Source organism: Mercenaria mercenaria, chromosome 9, assembly GCF_021730395.1.
Source record: "Mercenaria mercenaria strain notata chromosome 9, MADL_Memer_1, whole genome shotgun sequence".
Taxonomy (NCBI): Eukaryota; Metazoa; Mollusca; class Bivalvia; order Venerida; family Veneridae; genus Mercenaria; species Mercenaria mercenaria.
Genome location: NC_069369.1, coordinates 18,599,028 through 18,626,528, shown reverse-complemented (window position 1 = coordinate 18,626,528; position 27,501 = coordinate 18,599,028). Strand labels below are relative to the sequence as shown.

Genomic DNA, 27,501 nt, shown 5'->3' with positions numbered 1-27,501 from the left:
GCCATTAGAATTAGACATCTTAAGATAATCAACTTCATATTGATATTTGCCGTATTGATTTAAACTACGTATTACTACACATGTAATAGTATTTCTACATATGTACAGTTTTGTAAAACGCTAGAAGAATATTTGATTCTTCTTTTATCTCACATTATTTTGTAATGTAATCACATGTAACAGCCTCGTACAAACATTTGTCATATTGTATCCTCATTCTGTCATATGTTCATATGAAATGAGAAAATAAATGGATATTGTATTGTATTGTGTTGTACTGAGAAGGGTTTGCAGGTACCGGTTTAATAGATAAAGTGACCATTTTTATATTGACAAACATTCTGACCAAGTTTTTATTGGTACGGACATTAGGCGTCAGGTGTCAGCGCACAATGGGCGATCACAATTTAGCTCTCCTTCAGTACTTTGTGCTCAGGTATATGCACTTAAACAGCTAAGAGCAAATGTTTGAGGGATTGCATCACAAGCAGCTCCCCCAATCAAGCGCACCACACTCTTTGATTCATTGAAACGAAGAAGCCAATAATCTGCCCATGCCCCAAATGAATTTAAATCAGACTGTAAATCTTCTTAGTTTCTACTCAAGGATTAGAAAATTTGAAAATCTAAACTGGTCTGAACACATTTTATAATGTAAATTCCTTACCCACCCACTTTCTTATACAAATGCTGATTATTTGGACAGGAAAAAAAAAAAGAAAAAGAAACCAGAAAAAGTGGCATGCATCAATACGTATTTACCCTTGCCAAAATAATGTAGATTTATGTTATCAAATAAATTTAAATTAATATATTTTCTTCCTACTTTCATCAATAAATCCGATTTTTTGTAGGAACACAATTTGGCAAACATTTGTAAAAAAAATGGCGTAATTACATAAAGGGGAAATAACTTTAATGCAGTTAAATATAACATCATGATATTATATATAGATGATGTATGCGTAGTATGTATTTATTTTGATTAAAGTCAATTTTAGAACAATATGGGACTGGAATTATAAGCATTCAATGGGACGAGTGCAAGCCAAAAACAAAAAAAGTAATATATCTTTTGTGCTTCTGAAAATATACGAATCACATTTTACAGAATGTAGGATTTAATGGGCACCACATTCTTGTTAAGGGCCATTAAGTTTGCTCTTAAATGAAATCGTACAGAACCTGAACATTTAATGGGCATTAAATCAAATGTAAGAGCCATGAACAATCCTGTTAAATATAAAATATACAGAATTTCAATGACAATTTTTTCAAAGCCATTAACTATTTTAGCTACCAAACTAAATTTTTAACGGCATGATTCATGGTCAAAAATGGATGTTTTAATGGTATTTTAACATGTAACCCATCAATATTGTGAAGCCTGTTAAATAAAGTGATGCAAGAATTAATGGGGTTTATTAACGGTTTTTCCTATTTTAATGGATATTTTACAGGGTTTTAAACCATGTTTAATGGTATGTGCATCTAGTAGTGATACTTATCATTGTTCCTTTCCCCTTCCCCCTCCGCATCCGCAAAAACTTTGCTTATTATAATTTCATAATTCTTGCCCCCTCTTCCACACACAATATACTTATCATAATTCATGCACCCCACCACTCCTGCACAGCACCCCCCCCCCCCCCCCCCCCCCCCACACACACACACTTCCACACTCAAAATACTTATCCCCGACTCCACTTTCAATTTTGAAACCTATTTTAAACACGGCGAAACATTGCACATTACTGAATACTAACATTATTTTTAAACATTTAAGAACAGCTCACAGACACTTAAAGCATTTCTCTTCCGCATCAGTTGGAAAAATCTTGTCAGAAATAGGTTTCGTGTGGCAAGCCTGAGAAGTTTCTCTGGTTCTGTTGTAGAAATCTGTTTTACCGAAAGGACAATATGGCCAAATCAGCCAATTAAGCCAAGTTAAAACCTGTTTTATCCAAGCAAATATCTTTTCTATCTACAGAAAGTGCAAAATTTGTACTTCTAGTTTGTATTTTTATTTATAAATATTGTTTTTAACTTCAAAAATATAACATGGTTAACTTTAATAATAAAAAGCTATGCATTTGAACATGAAATAATGAAAAACTTACCTTTCATTATTAGTTTGATTAGTAAATCAGTAACTTAACAAAATAAATTTAAATTTGTTACTAAACCCCTCCGATTATGGACGTACAATGTATATACTAAATAAAATATTTTTACATGTATTTTGTTGTCAAAAATATTACTTTTCCACTAAGTTGTAATAAAAATTGGCCACCGGCTATTGTTTCAATTAGGCTCAATAATTACATGTTTAATGATAACGTCTTCGTTCAATAATTATGTTGCTTCATAGATTTTATCATACAGTCACGAACTAATTTCTTCAATAAATAAATAAAACATGACGAGAAAAACAAAAATTTTCAACAAATCACATTTCCTTTTTAATTTTGCCACAGACATGTGAATATCGACTTTAACAAAGTCATCATTTTTAAAATACACGGTGCTATATTAATACGGAATACAGCAGTGTGTCATACTGCGTTTTGAAGTCCGTAATAGCAGTACTTGTTCATGTGGCACATTTCAGATCCAAACATAAAGTACACTCAACAAAATTCCTAACCGGTCAGTTTATATTGTAGTACTATTTTGTTAATAATATATGTATTTACACGAAATTTCAAATACCGACTTTTGAATATAGGTACTGCAGCCAATTATTAATTTATTTTTGACCGACTCACGACCAAAATAACCGCATTAGTCGTTTTAACCTGTATAGCATATTTTGCACGTGCAGGACATGTGCACCAATATGCACGTGGTTATGAACGCTTTTGGCATTATTGGCAAAAGTCCTACTGGAAAAACACATATCATCGTGAAATTTGACACAAAAGCGACGCGCCCGGGCTGTAAGGAATTATACAACAAAATCCAAAATCGGTCACTTCAATGAATAGTACTTTGGTTAAGTTTTGCCAAAAGAGCACGGATGGTAGATAACCGATTGAAGGTTCTTGTTAACGGAAATAGGGTTAGAAATGGAAATAACCATCAAAGTAACAGCTGCAAACAATTTATATCAAAATTCGTTTGAAGTTGCAAAAAATAATTACACAAGTGTCGTAAATGTGTCCCGGCTAGCAACATTCCGACAGCTCGATCGCGTTGCTCTTGTGTCAATTTCACCATGATATGTGTTTTTCTAGTAGGACTTTCGTCAGTAATAACAAAAGTGTAAACGAACACGTGCACATTGGTGCATATGTCCTGCACGTGCAAAATGTGCAATATTAGTCAGAACGCCTAATGCGGCTAATTTGGCCTCGAGTCGCCAAAAATAAATAAATGATTAGCTGCAGTACCGATTCAAATGTCGGCATGTTGAATTTCATGTACATGCATTATTAACAAAATAGTAAAATAAATATTAACTGACCGATTAGGAATTTTGCTGAGTGTATATACGTAGTTAATCAGGTGAAAAGTGTATGCTGTTAAAATAATGAATAAATACTGTACATAATTTTTAGTATATGTACAGAAATTAAGTACAAAAAGAGTCGTCAATATATCGTTTCTGTCATTTTACACTGAAGCAAAAAGAAAAAAAAAAAAGATGCACTAAATCGCGGATTCCAATTCGAGCAAAAGTAAGGGTATATAAAGAACGTATATATTATCAGAACACATGAGGAACACAGACTGAAAACTCTTTTTTCAAGTTGTTGTTGAAAATTTGGCGCTAAGGTTGGTTATTAATTATAATACTCGAGGACACTAGAACTCTATCTGGGTACCTTGTTTTGAACTAGAGACACAAGAATAACGGTTAACAGTAAAGATATAAAACTTTATTCAAGATTTTAACAATTCAAACTTTGAACCGACTTTTATATTTCTTTTTCACCATGCTTTTGATGTTCCTGCACGACCTGAAGGAAAAGTATGATAAATAATAAAACACTGGGATGAATACCAATATTATAGTCTAGAGCGAGTCTCAAAATATATAGAGGATATTTATTTGTTCGAGTTAATATGAAATGTATCTCACTGAGAAGTGAGAAAATTTCAAATATTTTTCACAGTTCTATATTTAGGAAAAGCAAACGATTTTTTAAAAACATTTTTTTTTTTGCATAACGAAGGTGAAATACGCATGTTAAATTGCCTTTTAAGCGCAGCAATGGAACACGACATGCTTAAACATGACGTCAGACAACTTGTGACGTTACAAAGACGCGCAAGACATATAGTTTCATTTCAAGATCACGCCCACCGAAATGTTTCAAATCCTAATCTGTTTGAAATTACGAAATATATAGCCCTGTCCACTGGCACCAGATCAGAAAGAAAATGCCTCCGTACGTGTTATACCCTACCCCTAGGTATTCTATAAGAACCATGGTCGTGAACGGAAAAATATACTAACCCGTTTCAATCGCGCATTTCATACCTTAAACACGCAGTGGGGTAAATGTGTACTATGGATATCAAACAAGTGGTAATTTATCTTCCATTGTGTACCGGTCACATTTTTTCAATACATTTTATCTTAGAAAAACAACGCGTAGTTTATAGTAATTTCAAAATAACACAAAAAACCTGCTTGAACTTCCCTGGTGAAGTTCCGTTCTAGATTATAAAACGATTCTGATTGGCTGTTGTAAAAATGTATGTCAATCGTCATTTTACTACACGTGTTCGCTAAAATGTGAAAATGCAGCAAAATGTGCAAAATGAATAAAATATAAAGAACAGATGCAGACCAATGTACGATTTCAAATTAAAGATCATATACAAGATGAATTTCATTCATCATTTCGAGTTTTAGTGTAAAATTGTGATTTTTGAAAAATCTGTTTTTGTTTGTTTACGTTTCGCCAAACATGTGCGCACTGCCGTGACCTCTAGACCGGATGTTCATTAGGGAAGTTCAAGCAAGTTTTTTCTGTAACGTTGACGAAAGCATAAAATATGTTTATAATCTCAGCAATATGGAATATTGAGACAATGTGACTGGTGCACGATGGAAGATAAATTATCGCTTGTTCAATATACTAGGTACCCATTCACCGAACTGCGCGTTTAAGTTGAGAAATGTACGATTGAAACGGGTTAGTGCACTTTCCCGTTCATGACCATGGTTCTTATAGAATACCTAGGGGTAGGGTATAACACGTACGGAGGCATTTTCTTTCTGATCTGGTGCCAGTGGCCCTGTCCAAAGACGGAACATCCAGAGAGCGATCAACTTAAACTTAATGTAGTGTCTTGGAGTCATGTGATCGGGCCTACAACTGGCCGCTGTGGCTACATTATATATATAATCAGGGCAGTAAACTTACTAGTTTTTCTGCTGAGGTGAGTTAACTTTCTGGACCACAGTCGCAGATAAAATTGTTTTTGCCGGTACAACTGACATCAGTCATCTCCCAGGTGGACAAGCTGCTTATCCGCACACAGTTACTGTTCGTGCTTACACTTGGCTTGCCAGAAGCCCAAACCGTGTCTGTAAATTCTGTCCCCAAAGGTGCCTCAACAAAAGTACCTTCAGACATAGCGTCCAGGAGCCCGCACCAAACGTTTGACACTGAAAATAGAACAAATATTCATCCGCCTGTGAAAGACTCGTCTTCAGTCACGTGCTTTATTACTAAATTAATTTTCAAACATATCTCGAATTCAGTTGAACACTCTAGCGAAGAGTAGGTGTATGTATTATACCCCTCCGTGCTTTATTTCATCAAGGGCGAACACCTGGGTAGAACCACCGATCTTCCGTAAGCCAGATGGATGGCATCTTCACATACATAAAGCATTCTACACCCCGCGTGAGGCTCGGACCCACATCGGTGAGGGGCAAGTGATTCGAAGTCAGCGACCTTAACCACTCCGCCAAGGAGCCCCCTAGGTTCATTTATACTCGCCATACTCGCTATCGAGAAGTCATGGCCAACATGTCAGCAATATCTAATATTTCTTCGAAGATGTGTGTAATCTGTGTTGTTTCTCTCTCCGCAAAATATCTTTGTCGTCTTTTCTTGCTGCATCTTAAATGGTGGTGACAGCGATGTTCCTTGTTGCTTCATTTCAAACGGCTTTGTCGTATTGTCTGCATCATGTCGATGTAGTCCTGGCAGTGGACGTCGTTCTCGGCAACAGTCTTTTCCGGAGTACTTGCCTCAAGGAGGTCAACATTTCGTCGTCGACAAGTCCGGTTTAAGCCCAAAAATGTTGCTCCAGTGTCGATGTAGGGGATTGTTAATAATATCCAAGCACCCTGGCTCGTCCAACATCGATGATACATCGACGATATGAAGCCAAGTCGATGAATTTCCCTTTTTAGGGCCACTGTCTCTGATTTTAGTCATGTTAGGCTAAAAAGGCTAAACGTTGATCAAGTTAGGACCACATCTCTATAGGTCGTGCACGGGAGATTGGAGAAGAAGTACAGTAGACTGTCGTGCTAAGACAAAACCTTCCATCTAAAACTTTGATGATCACTCACAGTTTTGGCAATGTCAATAAGTAAAACTGCTTAAGCCCTGCTCATTCTAGCACCGTTTTAAGCGGACTTCCATTACAGTCAAACTGAATGTTATCCAGGATTCCAAAGAACTAGAACATATTTCAACACTGAGTCCAGGTACAAGGAGACATTTTACAGCCGCCACATGGCAGTCAAAAGCTGCTGTTGTGATAATTAATGGAATCTGTAAGAAGATCCCTTTGATGCATAGAACGAAACCAAGCAAAAATAGCTGATGTTTACTAAAGAACAGGAAAGGGATTTATTTAGTTTGTCACTATCGTCAATTGCGAGATTTTATTCTAACTAATTTGATGAACTTTGAAAATATAAAATGGCTTAAGAAGAATACACATAACTTTTAAACAGATACAACTACGTGAATTTTAAGTTAAATAAATGTAAATACATGTAATCCTTGAACGAAGTTGCTTACCAATTCAAAGTATGTTCCTAAATTTGAATCTCTATATAACTTCAAGATCATTAAATGCAAAGTATTCGCTGTGCGCTAACTACCCAGTGTGTATCAAGCATTTTAACATCCGTGTATGCAAGAACAAGATGGTAAGCGCAGGGACTGCTTAACGCACTCCGGCCCTTCGAAGCATTCACCCAAGTTCAAGCTGACTGGTGGCATATTTCTGCCAATTTCATATACAGTTATTTATGTTGACACTTATTTTTCTAAATACTGGCACATATCCAATTATTATACCTCACTTTCATCTACAGTCGTAAAATCCCATTACCCGAGAAAGATATATGTTGACTATCAGAAATAGTTTTAACCTTTTTGACACGTGATATAGCGAAAATGACTGTCAGGTTAAGTGACCGCGCTGATGTTTTGAATGTCATATAAGGGCAAATAACTGCTTCATTTTTTTTTTAGCCAAATCATGAAATGATTGCCTCCCTTGTACACATTATGGTAATGGCGTAACTATTCAATGTGTACATAGGCGATTGCTACGCTATTTAATAATAAACTGTTAAACTGAACGAGTTAAAAAGATTTTTTTTTTAAACTTTTTATGTACTTAAGTTTGTTCGGTATAATAAATAAATATCAAATGGCAGCATGTGTGACATTGATATTGTCAACCCTCGAAACAGAATGTCGCCACTCGGCTTTCGCCTCCGGTAACATTCTGCCCTCGGGTTGACAATATCAATGTCACACACGCTTCCATATGATATTTATATATTATTATCCAGGTGAAAAGGTCTGTACAATTCAGATAACTATGTTAGGTTTCAGTTATATTTTATTGTCATCATTATACTATTTCTTGTTCATTATTGTATATAGGATGTATATAGTGCATGCGATGAACATATAATTTTACTTATTTTTGCCAGTAAAATATTTGACTGAACTTGAGTTTTCTGAATGAAGGTTACGAAAGTTTTCCTGCGATTTAGTAAGCTTTGGAAACGTAAGTGCGAGAACTCACATACTTCCGATATGCGTTTAAGTGTAAACTTAAACATTCTTATCATCCCCATAACGGAAGTAACTAACTGAAAAGTATCTAGTTAACGTAAGTGAATATTTGGGTGGCATTATCCTGTTAAGATATTTATATGAATCCACTTGGCAGGTAATGACTGAATATGTTACATTTTAAGAAACATTTCGTCATAAGTGGAGAATATGCCACCATAATAATTATGCACAGCTGAAGAAATGCTTATGAAACTCTGTGAATGAATTACTTACAGCTGTTTGCATTCCCAAAACTTTTCAGGGCTGATTTAAGACTTGCACTAGGAACAGCAACTTTACAACCATATCCCAAGCAATACATCTGCAAATAAAAATTTTTTTTTAGTAGATACACGTTTTTACAGGTTTCATTAACGATGGACACCTCTTAAAATCTGTTGAGCCTTAAATGCATTTACAGGGTTATCAGGCAAGCAGGCAGACACGGACGCACGCACGCACGCAGTCCGTCCGTCCGTCCGTCAAATTTAACGGATGCCTATTAAAATATCATATTGTTTATCTTTTTTCTGCGCTCTATATCATTGTTTGGCAGAAATTGTAGAATAAAAGATTTGGACCAAGTGCAGATCGGTATATTATTAATTGAAAATTCTTGAATGCATTATTTGTATTAAATACATTTGTTGCAAAACATTCATATCAAAAGAGTGGATTTGTACCTGAGCATGTTGATATTTAACAGTTTGTAAAGATGCAATAAAGCAATGGCCGCTGTTTGCTGTGGATCCGACAGGACCTGAAAGAACCAATATGATAATAAGCCTTTATTTTATACCTGTGTAAATTTAACCAGTAGAAAGTTTTTCTTTCTGTCATGTGACGATACAATAGAAACCAGTATTATACTGTGTGAATTTAAATGTATTCAGGTTTTCAAAGTATACATGTAGGGATGTTGTATTCGGCTCAAGTGGCTTTCTGCCAGATCAGATCTCACGAAGCGCGCAAGCGCCTAGTTTGATCCGACCTTGCAAAATCCACGAGAGCCGAATACAATATCCCAGATCCAGCTACTGATATAATGACCATTTTATTATATACCTCCACCTTTTTGTTTGGTGTTCTGTTATTGAACGAAAACTTCTATGTTTTTCGATGTTAAAATGGAATTTAGTGAAGTTTTTTATGTGCGTTTTTTATAGAACTGTGTCAGGTCATGCATATTATTGAAAGTAGTCCAGTATCATACAATACAAAATGTACAATACGGAAGTCTGTTTATATTTACTTGTGAAATACAAGCCGAATTTTTTTACAGAATTTATACAGGGATATAATAAAACAATGTCCAGGAAGGCCATATTTTTCTTGAGTCTAAAGGGACAACTCTTCCGATTCCTTAGATCAAGGAGTCTATCGGGATTACTTCCCTTGAAGAATGCATTCCGTCTCTTGAAAAAAAAATAAATAAATAAAACTGCGGGAAGAACGAAATATATGTGTGAGCTCTCGGATTCTAAGCTAGAAAATTTCCTATCCGATGGTCATGGTTTCGGTTAAATCGTTGATGAAAAGTTTGGTGGGGGAGTAAAAGCATTATAATGCACACATCTAACACCTACATACATATTTTTGGAGAAGAATACCAATTTCTAATGTTTGTTGTATTGGGAAATGTTTCCATTCGTTATTCCGTATTGTACATTCGTTATTCAAAATGTATAAATATTTACTTTTCTATCTTTCTTTTTAATTATTATTATTAGCGAGCGCGTAGCTCGCCTTACGGCAATGTGTAGGCGAATATAACAAAGGTGTGCCGAATGGGCCAAAGTGATGTAGCTGAACAAATTTCCTCTCGTCTGGGCGCCGCCATTTTGGGTGCCGCCATTTTGTTCTACTTTCGTCAAAGTCAGGATTTTTTTTGGAATTTTATATTTAAGCTACAATCTCTATGGTCATTAGGTGTCTTTATTTCTAAAAAAGTTATGTTATGGAAATAATTTCAATTCTGCTTTTATTTTACGAAGTGCGTGTCCCTAGAGAACAGGTGCTCACAGGAAATGCTTTGTTGGCAGTGAATACAGAACTTCATTTGATTGCTGAATATTATCCATCACACAAAAATAATGCAAGAAAGGTTTCCAGTTGGTAGAAAAAAATATGATTTTCGTTTAAAGATCAAGCATTGGCCAGAAAATGGATAAAATGTCATAAATAAGCGTATCAGCAATAAGAACGCCACAAACAGGTAATGACGTCACCGTGACACCGGCTTTCCATAAATTTTGCAACGTATGATATTCGCTGTTACAGGTATAATGACACTAATTTTTTGTTTCTTTTCAACTTTTCAAGTGAATAGGTTCTCGGAATTGTTTTAAGCAGTGAATAGTTTCTTTGCCTTTTGTGCTACGCTCGCTCAGAGGCTTTGCCTTTTTCATATTATGGTATGAATTAAAGTACAATACTGATCGTACATAGCAGTAATAGCAGAGCTACCGGCGCCGCGAAGCGGCGCCGAAAGCGTCGCATTACGGTTAAACGTGTGAAAAACAAAATGAATAAAACTGTGTATAGAATTACTATCTAGTTGAAAATTCGTGGTATTCTTTTGGAATCGGTGTTGTTCGGGTTTCTTCCAGCACACAATGCTCATAGTAATTAAGGCTGTGACTAAATACAGAGTTGGTGCGCCCGTGGTATATACCGGATTAACTAAATTAGAACAAAAATACCTTAAATGTATATATTTTGTAACCATGGTGATTCTAACCCTAACCTTTAGTCAGTATATTATGCACATTATACACTAAATGCGTGCGGACATGCAAAAAAATGAGTATTTTTGCCGTGCGTTCCATTTGATGGTAATAAGGTACAGTTACCTGCCCTTCGTTACCCAACTAAAGGAAGTGTATCCGAGAGAAAAGAGGTCCCTCATTTCATGATGGATTTGATTGTAAATAGATATCCTGAGCTTCTGAAAGTAGTCAAATTTTATAGATCTGGTGTAAATGAAGAGAAAGTGGTAAAACATTGCTGGAAAATCATGTTTTTTTTTTGGCAAATGACTGTCTGCGGATTTGTACAAAAAGTAGGCTGAACCGCTTCATTTTGTAAAAATGCAATACACTATTCATTCTGACAGATGTGAGGAGAAAAGTAGCAGGTCAACAGGTCACTTTAAAGTGATTTTTGTGCTTCTCTCGGATAGATTTCTAAAGAGAAGGTATTTGCATTTGTCTTCAGAACATTGTGTCAAAGCCTTGCATTGATATATTTGTATGTAACCCTATGGGAAATTAATTGTACTTTTGGGCCTGATAGGTAATAAGGTACAGTTACCTGCCCTTCGTTACCCAACTAAAGGAAGTGTATCCGAGAGAAAAGAGGTCCCTCATTTCATGATGGATTTGATTGTAAATAGATATCCTGAGCTTCTGAAAGTAGTCAAATTTTATAGATCTGATGTAAATGAAGAGAAAGTGGTAAAACATTGCTGGAAAATCATGTTTTTTTTTTGGCAAATGACTGTCTGCGGATTTGTACAAAAAGTAGGCTGAACCGCTTCACTTTGTAAAAATGCAATACACTATTCATTCTGACAGATGTGAGGAGAAAAGTAGCAGGTCAACAGGTCACTTAAAAGTGATTTTTGTGTTTCTCTCGGATAGATTTCTAAAGAGAAGGTATTTGCATTTGTCTTCAGAACATTGTGTCAAAGCCTTGCATTGATATATTTGTATGTAACCCTATGGGAAATTAATTGTACTTTTGGGCCTGATAATAATTCCGCGCATGCGCAAAACGGCTGCACCAACACCGCAATGAGAAACATTCAGTAATTAATCAGTAAGACGTCAGTAGACGCTTGTTGTTTACGGTTGACAAAAGCGTTTCGCTTACTGCTTTGAACGTTGAATAAAAATGTAAATGGGCGTCTGATAATAAGAATTTAGTACTAAATACATATTCTACGAAGAAAAAAAGATAAAATACAATATTTTCAATGCGAAACGCTTTTCGTCACGCTTCCATAACTGAATTTTATTATATATATGCCTCTTTCTCGTAATTCCGAGCCTTCTCATTGATCCGAGCCATTGAAACATTTGCACTTGCAGCTATTTCCTGTTTCTAATTTTTTTGTATGTTGTAGCAAATCATATGACAGTTAAACAAAAATAAAAAGAAAATAGAATTACTTGCATTAAAATAGAAATATACACAACAGAAAATTTTGGCACAAAATTTGCTTATCTAAAATCATTGGGGTAATATATAACCTTCTTACAGAAAACAGAAAGCACTTATTTTAAAACTTTTTTGTCTGCTACCACAATAATATATCTGTTCTTAATTTTAACAAAGAACTTTTTCAAAAAAGCCTTATTTTTTCAGAGCTAGTACAAATGATTGCAAGTCTCGGTTTTAACGAGAAAGAATTTGGCTGTTTCAGAGGGTTAGGGTCATCATGTGAAAGCCTGGATTATTCATTAACAAAAATCCTTAGAATTTTTCTTCATGTGGATTTTATAAGTTTAGATGTTGGAGTATCAAACTATAACAAAAACTCTTTTGAAACTTAAATCTATTACTGACCAGCACTGAAAAACCGGCTTAGGGGCTCGGAATAACGAGAAAAGGGCATACTGATATTTATGTTGATTACGTCATACTTCCACATTGGTGCAGTGGTTAGCGAGTTCGCATTGAAAACCAAAGGTCGGGAGATCGATCCTCATCAGACGCAATTTTTTTATTTCTTTTTTATTTCAGTTTTTTTTTTTTTTTTTTTTCATTTATTTATTTATTCTGAGTTTTGAAAGCATTGTAAAAAAATAAAGTCATTCATGTGAAATTTAACAAGTGTTTTGTTAGTGATGTCAGGTTCCAATGTACTGTCTGTACTGTAGATAAAACTTACTTTCAAAAAAGGTTTTGGGATCAAAACATACAGGCATTGAACTGTGAAAAGCACATAATGCTCTTCTCCCCGTTCACATATATTTTATCCACAAGCTTAAAAATCACTGACCAGAGTTTATTATTAGGAAAAAAAAACTATTGCCTATGAATTACTGGTACAATAAAAATCAAAAAGGCTCCTACTATTCTATACCAGTAGTGTTAAAAGATTAACCATAAAAATGTCATAGACTGTTAACTTAGCAGTTCAGTAAATAAAATAGGAGTTTTCGAGAATTTCGGCAAACAGTGATTTTCTCTGGGTAAAATTCTCATCACTAACTTTTTAAAGATGGCTAGTCTTTTGGATTTTAAACAAGCTTTGTACATGTTAATGATTTTCATTCTCCCATACCAGATGTCCATCATAGCAGTACTTTTGCCTTAAATTTGGACACATTCTTCCTTCTAAAAAGAACCGTAACTTTCTTATTTTTTAGTTCGTATATAGCATATTTGTACAGTAGAGTTTTCGCATGTCAAGATTTAATCTTAATGCATTGTAAGACATTCATTCAGAAATCATGAATTATCATCAATTCCTATAATTTTAATAGATCTTAATAAACATAAACTTCCCAAAACGGATCCATAATTCCAGATAATTCCAGCAGCACTCCTTTAATTTTCAAGGGAGCTCTGCCTTCTAGGTAGCACCTAAGTTCATGCTAACTCATATTTGATCATTATTCACCTCGTCTAGATATATGGCTGTATACTCGTCAAATATAATAGGGCTATTATAATAGAAGCTCGATCTGGGATGCTGTATTCATCTCGAGGGCGCGCAAGCGAGTGTGATCCGACCTTTCAAAATCCATGACAGCCGAATACAAAATCCTAGATCTAGCTACTGTTATAACGACCCTCTTATTATATTCCTTCACCTGGCAACATGCAAACCTGTTAATATTTTCTTGTGAAATATAAGCCGTATTGTTTACAGATATAATAAAATTCAGTATTGTACTCGACACTGTTAAATAACCTCATATTCCATAGAAATGTTTTCTGAAAACTTGGGGATAATATATTGACCAAGACAAGACAAGACTTGTCTTGTCTTGTCTTGTCTGTGAATATAATAATATAAATAATAATGTCTGCTAATTCAAGGAATATTAAAAACATGTCAGAAAATTTAATTATTTTAATATAGTACATTTAATAACAAGGTGTCTCTGAATTTCAATATAATGAAAAACAATACTGAATTTCAGTGAATTAATCAATAATAAAACTAATGTCGTTGAATTTAAAGAGAACAAAAAAAAACAACATTTAAAGATCGAAAAGAAATAAAGCCTACAAAGTTTAAAGAATAATAAAAAAGTATATGTTAGCTTACAAATTAGAAATGTATGTGAATGTCAAAATTATAAAAAAAATGTATGTGAAGTTAAAAACAACACAAAAATTCTGTACATTTCAAGATACTAAAACAATTCCTATGAATTTAAAGATTAAACATTATTTGTGAATTCAAAGCTTACAGAAAATGATGTATGTGATTTTAAAGATAATAAAAATAATGTTTTAGATGTAAAGATAAAAAAGTCTATAAAAATTTAAAGACTAACTGCAGAATAATGTACATGAATTAACAGGTCACAAAGAAATACTTTATAATAACTGAAAATCTATAAATGACGAAGCATTAATGTGCATGAATTTAAAGATGAGTTTAAGAAAGATGTCTGTGAACATATACGATACAAAAGAAATAACGCTTTTTTGTAAACTTACATGCAGAAAACACTCCTTCTGTACAAAATACGACACAAATAATGCAGCTGATGAACGCTGTAATATAAAATTGAATAAGTATTTTATCAAAATATAAAAGGAAATGTCTTTAATACTGGGTTATAATATAGCTCATGCATATCGGATTATCACATATCTTCTTCAGAAATGGTGTTTTCAGCTTCTATGAATATCTAAACACTTTTTTCAGAACAAGTCTTATGCCAATTCAATTCTGACTGGGAACAGAACATAAAAGTACGCAAAGTAAACAAAATACATACACAAATCATCATTTTTGCCCCCTCCCCGCCCTTACACACTGCACTATCATAATTTCTGCTCCCCTTCACGCATACAAAACTTTTCATAATCCCTGCCTCACCCCCTCCAACCACCACACATAATATACTTATCATAATTTCTCATCACATCCTTCTATGCACAATATACTCATCATTGTTCATTTTCTCTTCCCCTCCACACAAACCTTTCTTATTATAATTTCATAATTCCTGCCCCCTCTTTCACACTAAATATACTTGTCATTATTCCTGCACCCCTAACACTCTCCACCTCTTCCCCCCCCCCCCCCCAAACACACACACTTCCGCACACAAAATATTTATCCTCGTCCCACTTTCAATTTTGAAACCTATTTTTAAGCACCACTGAACATTACCCATACCTGAATACGACCATTATTAAGTAACATTTTTGAACAGCTCACAGACACTTAAGGGTCAAGAAGGCGTACTAGAGCGCCGTCTAGTGGAACGTCAAACATTACGCTTGGCGACGCTACATCTTTGCGTTCTAAATGTTGATGGTAAACAGCTGAAGATTTCATTTCGCATCCAGTTTTTCGTCATATGTAAACAATTAAATATCTACTAGTTGTTCATACTGCCTACTTTAAATGTTTTTCTCTGATATATTGTTTTACAACAAAGCTAGAATAAACGCCTTGAAGCAAAAAAAAAAAAAAAAAAAAAAAAATATTTACTTATGTTTACAGTAAAACTATGGCTAAGATTTTATCAGCATTTAACCCAATTCATATTTAACAATCAGATAAAAACTTCCACCGTTTTTATCAGTATGAATTATTGCTGGATATAGCCGCTAAATCGCTGTCATTGGAACAAAACCGGTTGATACATAAAATATGAAAGATCGGTATCGTTTCCAAACTTTGACGGAAAAATTTAGAACCCGGATCTCCCAAAACATGACTACTCAGAGTCTGTTTTAATACAGCGCTATAAAAAACACGGTAAAATTTAATATGAATAAATGGGATGGTAGTGATAACAATGAACTTTCGCGTTTTAACAATTAACTGCTATTTTTTTTATTTTGATCATATTTGATTGCTGTTTGTTTCATAAACAAAATAATACAAACACTTCTTTATAACACAGAATAAATAAATAAAAAAAAAATTGGTCCAGCTACAATTTCAACATCAACATATACAGCCATCTTTCATCTTTTCAAATGAACACTTTAAACCATGGTCAACAATTCCAGTTTTGAAAGTTCAAATACAACTGACCCTTAGAAAAATTCATACAGTAAAAAATTACCCCACCCTTCATGTCGGACCGATGAAAACACTGGTTGGGGCGTTCGCCGGTCATTCGAGCGATCATAGGTTTGTCTCTGTGATCTATAAATCTATCCGTTACTAATATTTTTTAATGAGACAGTTGTAAGTTATTGTAGAAAAAGAATTTAGTGTTTGTGAAAAAATAAGAGACTGGCGAAAACGAGCGTAAAACCAGAAATCAAATAATACAATTATTCCCGGCTAATTCTGTCTTTTAAGTTGGTCGAAATATTCACAGATAAACGATATGAAGTTAACGTCAGACGTCTTGAGATAAAATAAATTACTGCACTTATACATTTGATTGATAACTATTAACTGTGTTTCTTAACAACTTTCCAATTATGTCACGACAACCTGTCTTTATAGTTTCTAACCAGTAGGCACAGACTCTCAGTAAGAAATCGACAACTTTCCCCACTTCATAGAGCGCTGCAGCTAGTCATTTAAACCAAATACGAAAATATATTTAATAATGCAACAAGCCGTTAGATAAAGACTGCAAATAAATCCTACAAACAGACAATGTGAACTTGGTTGAAATACGCGGCTTAAAATTCCCAATTTCATAGCACCGTGGCGTGAAAATGAACCTGGTAGTCAACGAATTTTATTAACTTATTTTACTCGAAAACATTTCAGGAACACTTTCAGAATTTTTTTTTTTAAAATCTGTGTAGGGGAGAAAGAGCAGTAAAATGTTTAATAAAAAGTATCATTTTTTTTTTCATTACGCTTTTTTTGTGTAACACACAAGTGTGACAATAAAAATCTGAAAGAAATCGGAAAACGGCTTACAAAATTAGAATACGTTTAAATCGAAAGTAAAGTTGTTGTAAACCTTTTTGTGATTAACTTATTTTTCCCTAAAATACAAACAGTTCTTTGAGAAATTTTGATGCACAAAAGATGCGCGTGAAATTGGAATAGGGGAAAATTGGAGACCCCCGTATTATTTTCGCTGATTTTACAGTAAAATAAATCTGTATGATAACTTTAGTTTTTACAAAAATCTATGGAACAGTTTTTACACACTACTTAGTCATTCCGCTCGATAACAAAAATTTTTGGCATGATTTTTGCATAAATTGAACATTCCTTCGGCGAATAGTTGGTGTTCATGTTTGAAAATTACATCACCGTATAGGTTTTAACGGGCATGCTATATTGAATGAAAAAAAAAATTTTTTTTTTAATTAAATGGACGCCCCGAAACTTAATTAATCGCCTTAAACGTGATTATTCGACGCCATTTGCGTAAAGTGTGCGTTTAGCCTTTTCAATAATTGTACATCGGGTGAAGATCAGCTTTTGCTTTTGTTCAAACATGTTATAAAGGATGCAACTTATTTTTGAAATTCCCGCTCATTACGCCTTCTTTACCTTAAAAGCATTTCTCTCTCGCCTTAGTTGGAAAAACCTTGTCAGAAATAGGCTTCGTGTGGCAAGCCGTAGAAGTTTCTCTGGTTCTATGTAGAGATGTGTTTTACTAAGAGACAAATGTTGCCAAATAAGCCATTAAGCCAAGTTCAAACCTAGTTCATCTTCTATCTACATAAAGTGCAAAATTTGCAGTTGTAGTTTGTATTTTTTACTTACAAATATTGTTTTCTAATTTCAAAGATATAATATGGTTAACCTTAATAATAAAAAAAAACTACGCATTTGAACATGAAATAATTAAGAAATTATATATATAACTTACCTTTCATTGTTAGTTTGAACAGTAAATAAGTAATTTCACAAAACAACTTGTTGTTGAATCCTCAAAATTATGGACATACAATGTATATACTGAAATAATTATGTGTTTCACCTATTTTATTGTCAAAATATTGCCTTTTCACCATGTTTCAATAAAAGTTGACCCTAGGCTATATTTTCAAGTAGGTACAATAAATACATGTTAATGAAGACGTCTTTCATTTGAAAATTAAGTTGCATCATAGATTAGGTACAATAATTACACGTTAATGATAACGTCTTTCATTTGATAATTATGTTGCATCATAGATTTTATCAATTGATCACGAACAAATTTATCCAATAAATAAATAAACAGAATAAAACATAAGTTTATTTTCCAGGAATTGAACCGAAGACCCTTTTCCAACCACACAAATAATAATAATAATAATAATAATAATAATATACATAAAGATCAGATAACAACTGCATAATTATATACATTTACATCACAACAAACAAACAAATAGATAAATTTGGAGCAAGAAAAACACTACTGACAATGTATTTTACATCACATTATTTTAAAACATAAGATGCCAATTTTGTTAGTGTGTTTTTATTTTCAGACTTCAACAGTTCTACATACTTGGTTTCCTCCATGTTTTGGAATGAGTTCTTTTCTTATATTCTGGGCACTTAATTCAGTATAAAATGATACTCATCTTCCATTTTCTGCATCACATATCTTCCGTATAGAGTCTGCCACGGCCATAACGACCCGTTTCTACTCTTACACACGCAGTTTAGTTGCATTTTGATATAACTGGTTTAAATATCCAGCATAACTAAAGTTTGTTTTAACCCTTTGCCTGTTGGCGGCAGTAATTCTGCCTTTGCGACCAGTGCAGACCAAGATCAGCCTGCACATCCGTGCAGTCTGATCATGGTCTGCACTGTTCGCTATTCAGTCAGTAAATTTTCAGTAAACACCCCTTCGAATAATAAATGGTATTGCCCAAATTGAATGATGGACCAGTCCATTATAGAAATTTAGCAGGCTAAGGGTTAATATATTTATTTAATGTTTGTACTTATAAAACATGACAAGAAAAACAATAGTTTAATACTCATATAGTTTTCAAAAAATCACACATTTCCTTTTTAATTTCGCCGCAAACATATCAAAGTTATCATTTTAGTATAAATGGTGTTGTAGTAATACGGAATGCAGCAGTCTGTGTCACACTGCGTAATAGCAGTACTTGTTCATGTGGCTCACTACAGCACTATGTTAAGATATCAGACCCAAACATACGAGGGATGAACAATAACTACGTAGGCTGCCTCTACATCTTTAATAGTGTAAGATGTATTAATAAAAAAACATATCAATAGAAACGTCGTTTTATCCCCTTTAAATATCAAAAATGCCTGTCTCTCCTGCATCAAATGACAGCGACATGAAGACGCACACTTAGTCTATCGCGCTGCCGGCCCGCGTCGTTATCTATTCGACGATGTCAACGACGTCGCCTATCCTGAATGTGCTCGAAATACGTCTGGTGTGATCTGCTGTATATTAACTATCATTGTACAAGAGAAGTGAATACTGCTAATTACTTTCCGCATGTTTAATTTGGTGGTCAGAATGCTGTGTGCGGTTCCATAGCTGACATTGGCAGCCTCTGATAGCTCCCGAACGGCCATTCTGCAGTCCGCTTTCAGTTTGTCTTCTATTGACGTCACGGCTGACGGTCCGATTGTTGACTTCCGCCCGCGACCCGCATCGTTTTCAAGGGACTGTCGGCCATCAGAAAAGTTTTCTCCCCGTGTCTGCTTCAGTAGCTTACACGTTTTCGATGGTGTTTTGCCTATTTCTTTGCAAAATTTAATGTTTGCGCAACATTCCAAACGTTCTTGTGACGACATATTTAAAATCATAGCATGCATGGCTGTCAAGCAGAAGCTGTTTATTTCACAATGCAACGGCCGATTGACGTCATATTTTCAGATAACGTCGTACAAAGTATATTGTAAATTAGGGGATAAGTGTATGCTGTTAAAATAAAGAATAAATAATGTACATAATTTTTTATATATATTCAGAAATTCAGTATTAGAAGAGCCGTTATTGTATTATAATAATATATTGTTGTTTTCATTTTACTGATGAAAAAAAAATATAAAAAAAAAATTTAAAAAATGATGCACTAAATCGATGCCTCCAGTTCAAGCAAAAGCAAGGGTATATAAAGTACGTGTTTATCGAAATACATTTATTTTTTTATTTTTTTAAGATTTTGTCGAAAATTTGGCGCTGTGGATGGTTTATATAAACGACTATCATATCTTTGCCATTATTAGTGAAACCATTAGATGCCAGACGTTTTTCCTTTTGAAACTAAAATCTATAAGATCATTTGTGAGCGGAGAGAGCAGCAACTTAATAACAAACAGTATACTTGGTTTGATTAACCTGTGGTCTGCTCGTCAGATGGAATAAAATTGTTAAAACCCTTCATTCCTCTCATCACATATAGCACTGGCTTGAGGGGAACTCTTTTATGAGACCACATTAAATGGTTAGCCATATCGCAAAGGAACTGAATTTTATAGCAACACCAAGTCAAAATAACTTTAATAGAAGGGACAGGACGAAAATAACAACATGACAGTGCTGTCCTGGCGTTTAATAAAATACATTTGGTAGTATAGAGCGTAACAAGTAAAACTATGGTAGACTAGATTTGACCGAGTCTGTGCAGGAGAAACAACGAAATGCAAAACAGCTCATAATCCGCTAGCCACGGACTTCGGATTTAGAGGGTTTTTCTCTAAGAGATTTTCTCTAAATATTTAAAGGTTCGAACGACAGAAAACATACTTCTGATATTCGTATGTATCTTTTGCCTACATGTATAGTATTATTGACAGTAAAAATCAGTGTGTTGTGTTATACATTACAGTACCGGTCTCTGCTAATACCATATATGCGATTGAATAGTGCAAAAACTATATTTAACCAATATAATGTTTCTACCTTATTTTCTTCTTAGTTTTGGCACATTTTAACAGCTCGACACAACATATGTCTACCTTATGAAAGCTTTTAGATTGAGCTTAATACTAACTGCATTTTACTCACATATAGCATGTTCTTTATATACCGTAGGATCTAACCGAAGACAAATTTCTGGCGTTCCCTGTCTTCCTTGCGACGTGATGGTACGGCTCGAATGATACGGAATGCGACATTTTGATGCCACGGTACGACGATAACACTTCATCTCATGTTTATGCATTCATTTTAAAAAGTTACAACTTGTAACAGATCTGAAGATAACGGCGATTCCTATCCCTGCTAAATTTCTATAATGAACTTGACCATCTTTCAATTTGAACAGTTCTATTAACTGTTAAAAGGGGTGCTTACCAAAAAGATACTAACAGAATTGCGACCAGTGCAGATCATGATCAGGCTGCACTGATTGCAAAGGCAGAATCAATCGTGTCCAGCATTATAAGGGTTAAATTTTGTCTGTCCGTACGATATCTAATATACTTCTTTTTTAAGTCAAAAGGTAAGAATAAACGCAATACAAAATATAATTTAGGAGAACAGCAATAACTATATAAACGTTCTGAATAACACGAATGTCTGTTTTTTTTTTGTAAAACAAGATACAAAGTGTGTGCTTGTACCCTTCCGTGCGGAAATATTTTTTTTTTCCATTGATTTCAGATAATTGTAGAATGTTTCATACGATACATTTTGAAAATAAATGTCTTAAATGATTCAGTTCAACAGTTTGACTCAATATACATGAAAATCGTATATATGTATCTTTCACCCCTGACGGAAAGAGCCCCAAAACATTACCATATTTTGGCGTATATATACTTAATAAGTTATATATCAGAATGTTTGAGAATAAAAAGAAACAGCCATTCAAAAGGAATAGCCACTTCACCTTTTCATAATGTGATACCATATTTTGAAAAATGCTCAACTGCTGGAAAAAGCAGGCTCGACCTTGAGGACTAAGGTCCAGCCAAGAATGAACTCAGCGTTCGTACGTTTGGGGTTGAGCAATCCTGTCTGATCCTTTGATACAGCCGACCAAATCTTTACCATTATATTTGACAAAGATATTTTTTCGACTACCTCTTTATACTCGTGTATATATTGTATGTGTAGATACACGGCTTTAGGGAACTCGACCAAAGACCAAAACTTAACATACAAGGAATATCCTTATGTTTCAATTCACTTAACCTTTACCCTGCTTAATTTCTATAATGGACTGGCCAATCATTCAATTTGGGCAGTGCCATTTATTATTCAAAGAGGTGTTCACTGAAAATTTACTGACTGAATAGCGAACAGTGCAGACCATGATCAGCCTGCACAGTTGTGCAGTTGTCATTTCATTCCACAGTACAGTTAAATCGTCTGTCTACTACGGTTTTTAATCTTCAGAATTTCTTACTTGTACTTCTAGATGTAGTACATTTGATATGCTTTACCTGTAATTTCTGCTTCATTTCTGAATTAATGCAGTTAGTAATTTGTTCATAGCTCTTATCACTCAAGTGAGTTACTTTTAAAGGTGACTTTTATAGGCTAATAACGATACATGACTAATGTTTATGTTGATATACCGACATGAAATTTGTTTTTTACTCTGTCATCTTATAGTTCTATAGATAAATTTGAACATTTGATTGTCCTTTGAAATGATATTAAATCTGCAAAGTTCAAATGAAATGGGCCACTTTCACGGACGGACTTTTTTATTGAACAATCAAAAGATAGAAGAAATATTACTACTCAGAAAATCACATTAAAATATCTGAATGTACATAATACACTGTGGAAGTTTGCTGATATAGACTTAAGAAAACTTCCAACGTCTCCTCGATATTTTGGCACTAATTTTTTATGTTAGCAAAAGAGAATTTATGAAAGGTACCATGTTTAGGAATATATGTTCTTAACCTTTACCCTGCTAAATTTCTGAAATGGACTAGACCATCATTTGATTTGGGCAGTACCATTTATTGTTCGAAGGGATGTTCACTAAACATTTACTGACTGAATAACGAACAATGCAGACCATGATCAGCATGCACGGATGTATTAAGAAGCTGTGTGTGGGTGTGAAGACATACAATGGAACACCACTGTGAATTGTGTGGGTGTGAAGACATTCAATGGAACACCACTGTGAATTTTCCGTATTTTATTTTTCACTGAATTACAGTCAAAAGTAACACTGTTTATTCTTAGTATTGGAACACCAGGCCATGAGAAAACCAACATAGTGGTGTGCGACCAGCATGGATCCAGACCAGCCTGCGCATCCGCGTAGTCTGGTCAGGATCCATGCTGTTCGCTAACGGTTTCTCTGATAATAAAAAGCTTTGAAAGCGAACAGCATGGATCCTGACCAGACTGCGCGGATGCGCAGGCTGGTCTGGATCCATGCTGGTCGCTAAGCCACTATGTTGGTTTTCTCATGGCGCTATGTCGGCTCAAATGTAGTTTTAGTAGAAATTTCCAGCATGAATAACCACTGATCTAATGGAAGAACACCATTAAAGTTCAAAAACAAATTTTTAGATAAGAACTGAAATATAAATGCAACATATACAACTGAATATACACAAGATGTAACATCATTGGTTAACTAAATAACGTAAAATGATTGGTCAATTAGTGACAGTATATTGGTGAGTTGTGCATAATTACCCTTAACCAATGTACCAAATTCAAATGGTATTCAAGGGTGACAATTTAATGTGTCTATTTGGAACAGTCATGTTTTGTTCAGCTTATACAATAATAGTTCACAAATGGTCTTATCATGAAAAAAAAATCAAATCTAGTTTATTTGTCCAGACAATGTTGTTGGTAATAAATGCCTCAAACCTTAGATAGTATCAGTTAAAATGTTAGTATCAGTTTGTTATGTCATAAGGTATAAAAATTGTATAATTTATGTTAAGGTATGTATTGTATGTAGAAATATAATAGAATTGGAAATGAAATGAAAAATATGTGAAGTATGTTCTACAAAGTCAACAGTGTTGGAAATATAAAATGCATTTAAACATTAAATATACAATATATGATTTTTGTTACTAAATATGTCTTATTTTCGAAAAACTGTTTTACACTATATACTATTAATTAGTATTATTTTTCATTTGTGGCTTCCTTAACCTAAAATACTAAGGAAGAAAGGCTGTCACAATCAATTGATAACCAATTACAGCTTGGGGATACACACATAAAATATATTTTGAAAGAAAATTTGGAAGTTTAATAATAAAAGATACCTGGTTATTACACATTAACAGTTTGATGGGTGAAATTTTGCTTCGTAACAGATGTGCAGGCTGATCTTGGTCTGCACTGGTCGCAAAGGCAGAATTATTTGCTGCCAGCAGGCTAAAGGTTAAAATTATAACAAAATAGAGTAATGCAACTATAACCTACAAAAATTCTGTAAACACACGGCTTGTATTTCACAAGTAAAATAAAAAATTCTTTCATTAACATTCATTTCACGGTTCTATAAGCGGATCTACTTCAAATCAGAAAAAAACCTATTCTAATATAAAACATGAAAAGCGAGTAATTAAGAGTTTCCTGTTTAAAATAGAATTTCAAACGACTGATAATAGCATCATTCTCATTCATTTTAAACACTTTTTTTTAAACACGCTTTTTCGATCAATAAATATCGTGTAAGGGAAGCGTTAGTAAACAAAATGACGTCATGGCATTCCAAATGCGATTTCTATTTCAAGATATACAGTTTTATTCTATATCTATTTTATTTATCCAGTCGTGAATGTTTATTTGCAACACATGACCGTACAATATAATACCATAATGGACGCACGTGTTTTTTCCCCGTATTTGGACGGTTCAACAGTCCCTTGTTAAACATACGTAAATCGGGTGAAGTAGGCGCTCTATGAACAGAGTTTGATTATGCGTCTTGAAATCAGAAAAGGCAGAAAAAAAGCAATATTCAGAGAAAATGTTTTAATTTAAACTGAAATAAAAAAAACATAGAATAAAAAGGTTATTTAACATTGTACTGTACAATACGAGATATATCTCCGTATTGTACAGAACATTGTTAAATAACCTAATATGTCACACCACTGCTCAATGTCACAACCATGCGGCTTTAATGTCGCAAGGTTAACGTTAAATGTCACAGCCACAGCTAAATGTTATAAAAATCATCAGCCACATGACCCAGATTCTTACCTGACCTAGGAATCACCAAGATAAACATTCTGACCAAGTTTCATGAAGATAGGGGTCATAAATGTGGCCTCTAAAGTGTTAACAAGCTTTCCCTTTGATTTGAGTGGTGACTTAGTTTTTGACCCCAAATGACCCAGTTTCTAACTTAGCATAGGAATCACCAAGTTAAACATTCCTACCAAGTTTCAAGAAGATAGGATTATAAATATGACCTCTAGAGTGTTAACAAGCTTTTCCTTTGATTTGAGCGGGCGACCTAGTTTTGACCCCACATGACCCAGTATCGAATTTGGCCTAGGAATCATGAAGACAAACATTCTGTGCAAATTTGTATTAAATCAAAGTATGAAAAGAAACCTTTATATATAAATCTGGTATAATTATAATATAATTATGACTGAAAGGGAAAGAATAGAAAATTTTGCCCCTTTCGGGGGCAGTAACTCTGGAACTCATGATGGAATCTAGCCGGTTTTCGAAAGGAACCGAGATCGTATTGTGACTTAAGTTGTGTGTAAGTGTGGTTAAAATCGAATGTAAAATGTCACTTTTATCGCGTTCACAGGGTATAAATTTTGGCTCTTTCAGTGGTCAATCAAGGGAACTCCGGAACCTAAGATTGGATTTGACGGATTCATCAAGGAATCCAAGATCTATTGTTGTTAAATATATTTTGCAAGTTTGTATCAAATCAATTCATAAATGAAGTCTCTATACGGCTGCAAATGCCAAACTAGCAAATTTTGGCCCTTTAAAGGGCCATAACTCTAGAACCGTTAATGGGATCTGGCCAGTTTTCGACAAAAAAAAACGAGATATTATGCCAATACAAGTTGTGTGCAAGCTTGATTAAAAGATTCAAAATGTGGTCTCTATCGCGTTCACTAGGCAAAATAGCAAATTGTGGCCCTTTAAGGGGCCATAACACTGGGACCCATGACGGGATCTGGCTAGTTTTCGAACGGAACCGAGATATAACGCCAGTACAAGTTGTGTGCAAGTTTGATTAAAATCGATTGCAAAATATGGTCTCTATCGTGTTCACAAGAAAGTGTGGACGGACGGGCGACGGACGAAGAGCAGTCACAAAAGTGACAGGTGAGGTAAAAGCGTATTTCTCCCATCATTTAACTCTGAGAAAAATCATTGAACCATAATATACCAACAATGTCCTATTGTATAATAGCCAAAATATCATCAAATTTGACGAACTCATGGGACAATACTTTATTGAAAATCATCAACAGCTTGGCAGTTATCACTTTTGTGAATTTATTTTTGTAATTCCTAGATGTTTTCGAGTTCCATATTATTCACGTGTTTTCACTGGTTCTTAATATTGTCTCTTAGTATTACACTATCCCGTCACCCTCCTACCCTCACATACACAGAGACTTATCCCCCTTGACATTGAAAGAAGCGAAAAGGAGTAAATTCAGCGGGTTCTATTTAAAGAACTGTTGTTTTTTTTATACAAAAGTAAACACCCCCTTTTCTGTTTCTTCTGTAGTAACGATAATTATAGTTCTTCATGGGAATATAAGTCTCTGAGAATCTGATATGCTAGAACATGTCGAAAAACCGTTATCAAGTAAGTGGATTTTAAATGAAGTAATGAACAACCGGAGATGCGTATATTATCTTCATGTTCCGGTCGGATGATTTTTTCACAGAGTTATTGCCCTTTGGTTATTCAATATTAGTATACAAGTGGAGATGCGTATATTATCTTCATATTCCGGTCGGATGATTTTTCACTGAGTTATTGCCCTCTGATTATTCAACATTAGTATACAAGAGGAGATGTCCGTATTATCTTCATATTCTTGTCGGAAGATTTTCACTGAGTTATTGACCTTTGATTTTTCAACATTAGTACACAAGTGGAGATGCCTATATTATCTTCATATTCCGGTCGGAAGATTTTCACTGAGTTATTGCCCTTTGATTATTCAGCATTAGTTCACAAGAGGAGATGCCTATATTATCTTCATATTCCGGTCGGATGATTTTCACTGAGATATTGCCCTTTGATTATTCAACATAAGTATGCTACAGAACAATTTTGTATACTAATATTGAATAATCAAAGGGCAATCACTTCTGAGTATTCCTAAGCACACATTGTCTGATATTCAGCAAAAATTTATAGGAAGCTTCACTCCCAAGAAGAGAGG

General features: G+C 34.3%; 1 long non-coding RNA gene across 1 annotated transcript; it reads right to left on the bottom strand.

Annotated features, from left to right (window-relative positions):
- Nucleotides 1-3,669: 3,669 nt before the first annotated feature.
- Nucleotides 3,670-15,259, bottom strand: LOC123547788 (uncharacterized). Its single transcript, XR_006685740.2, has 5 exons — nt 14,736-15,259; nt 8,738-8,814; nt 8,289-8,376; nt 5,379-5,623; nt 3,670-3,962 (listed from the first exon to the last, which is right to left on the bottom strand). It is a non-coding gene; the product is annotated as an uncharacterized LOC123547788 (long non-coding RNA).
- Between the last annotated feature and the right edge of the window lie 12,242 nt (nt 15,260-27,501).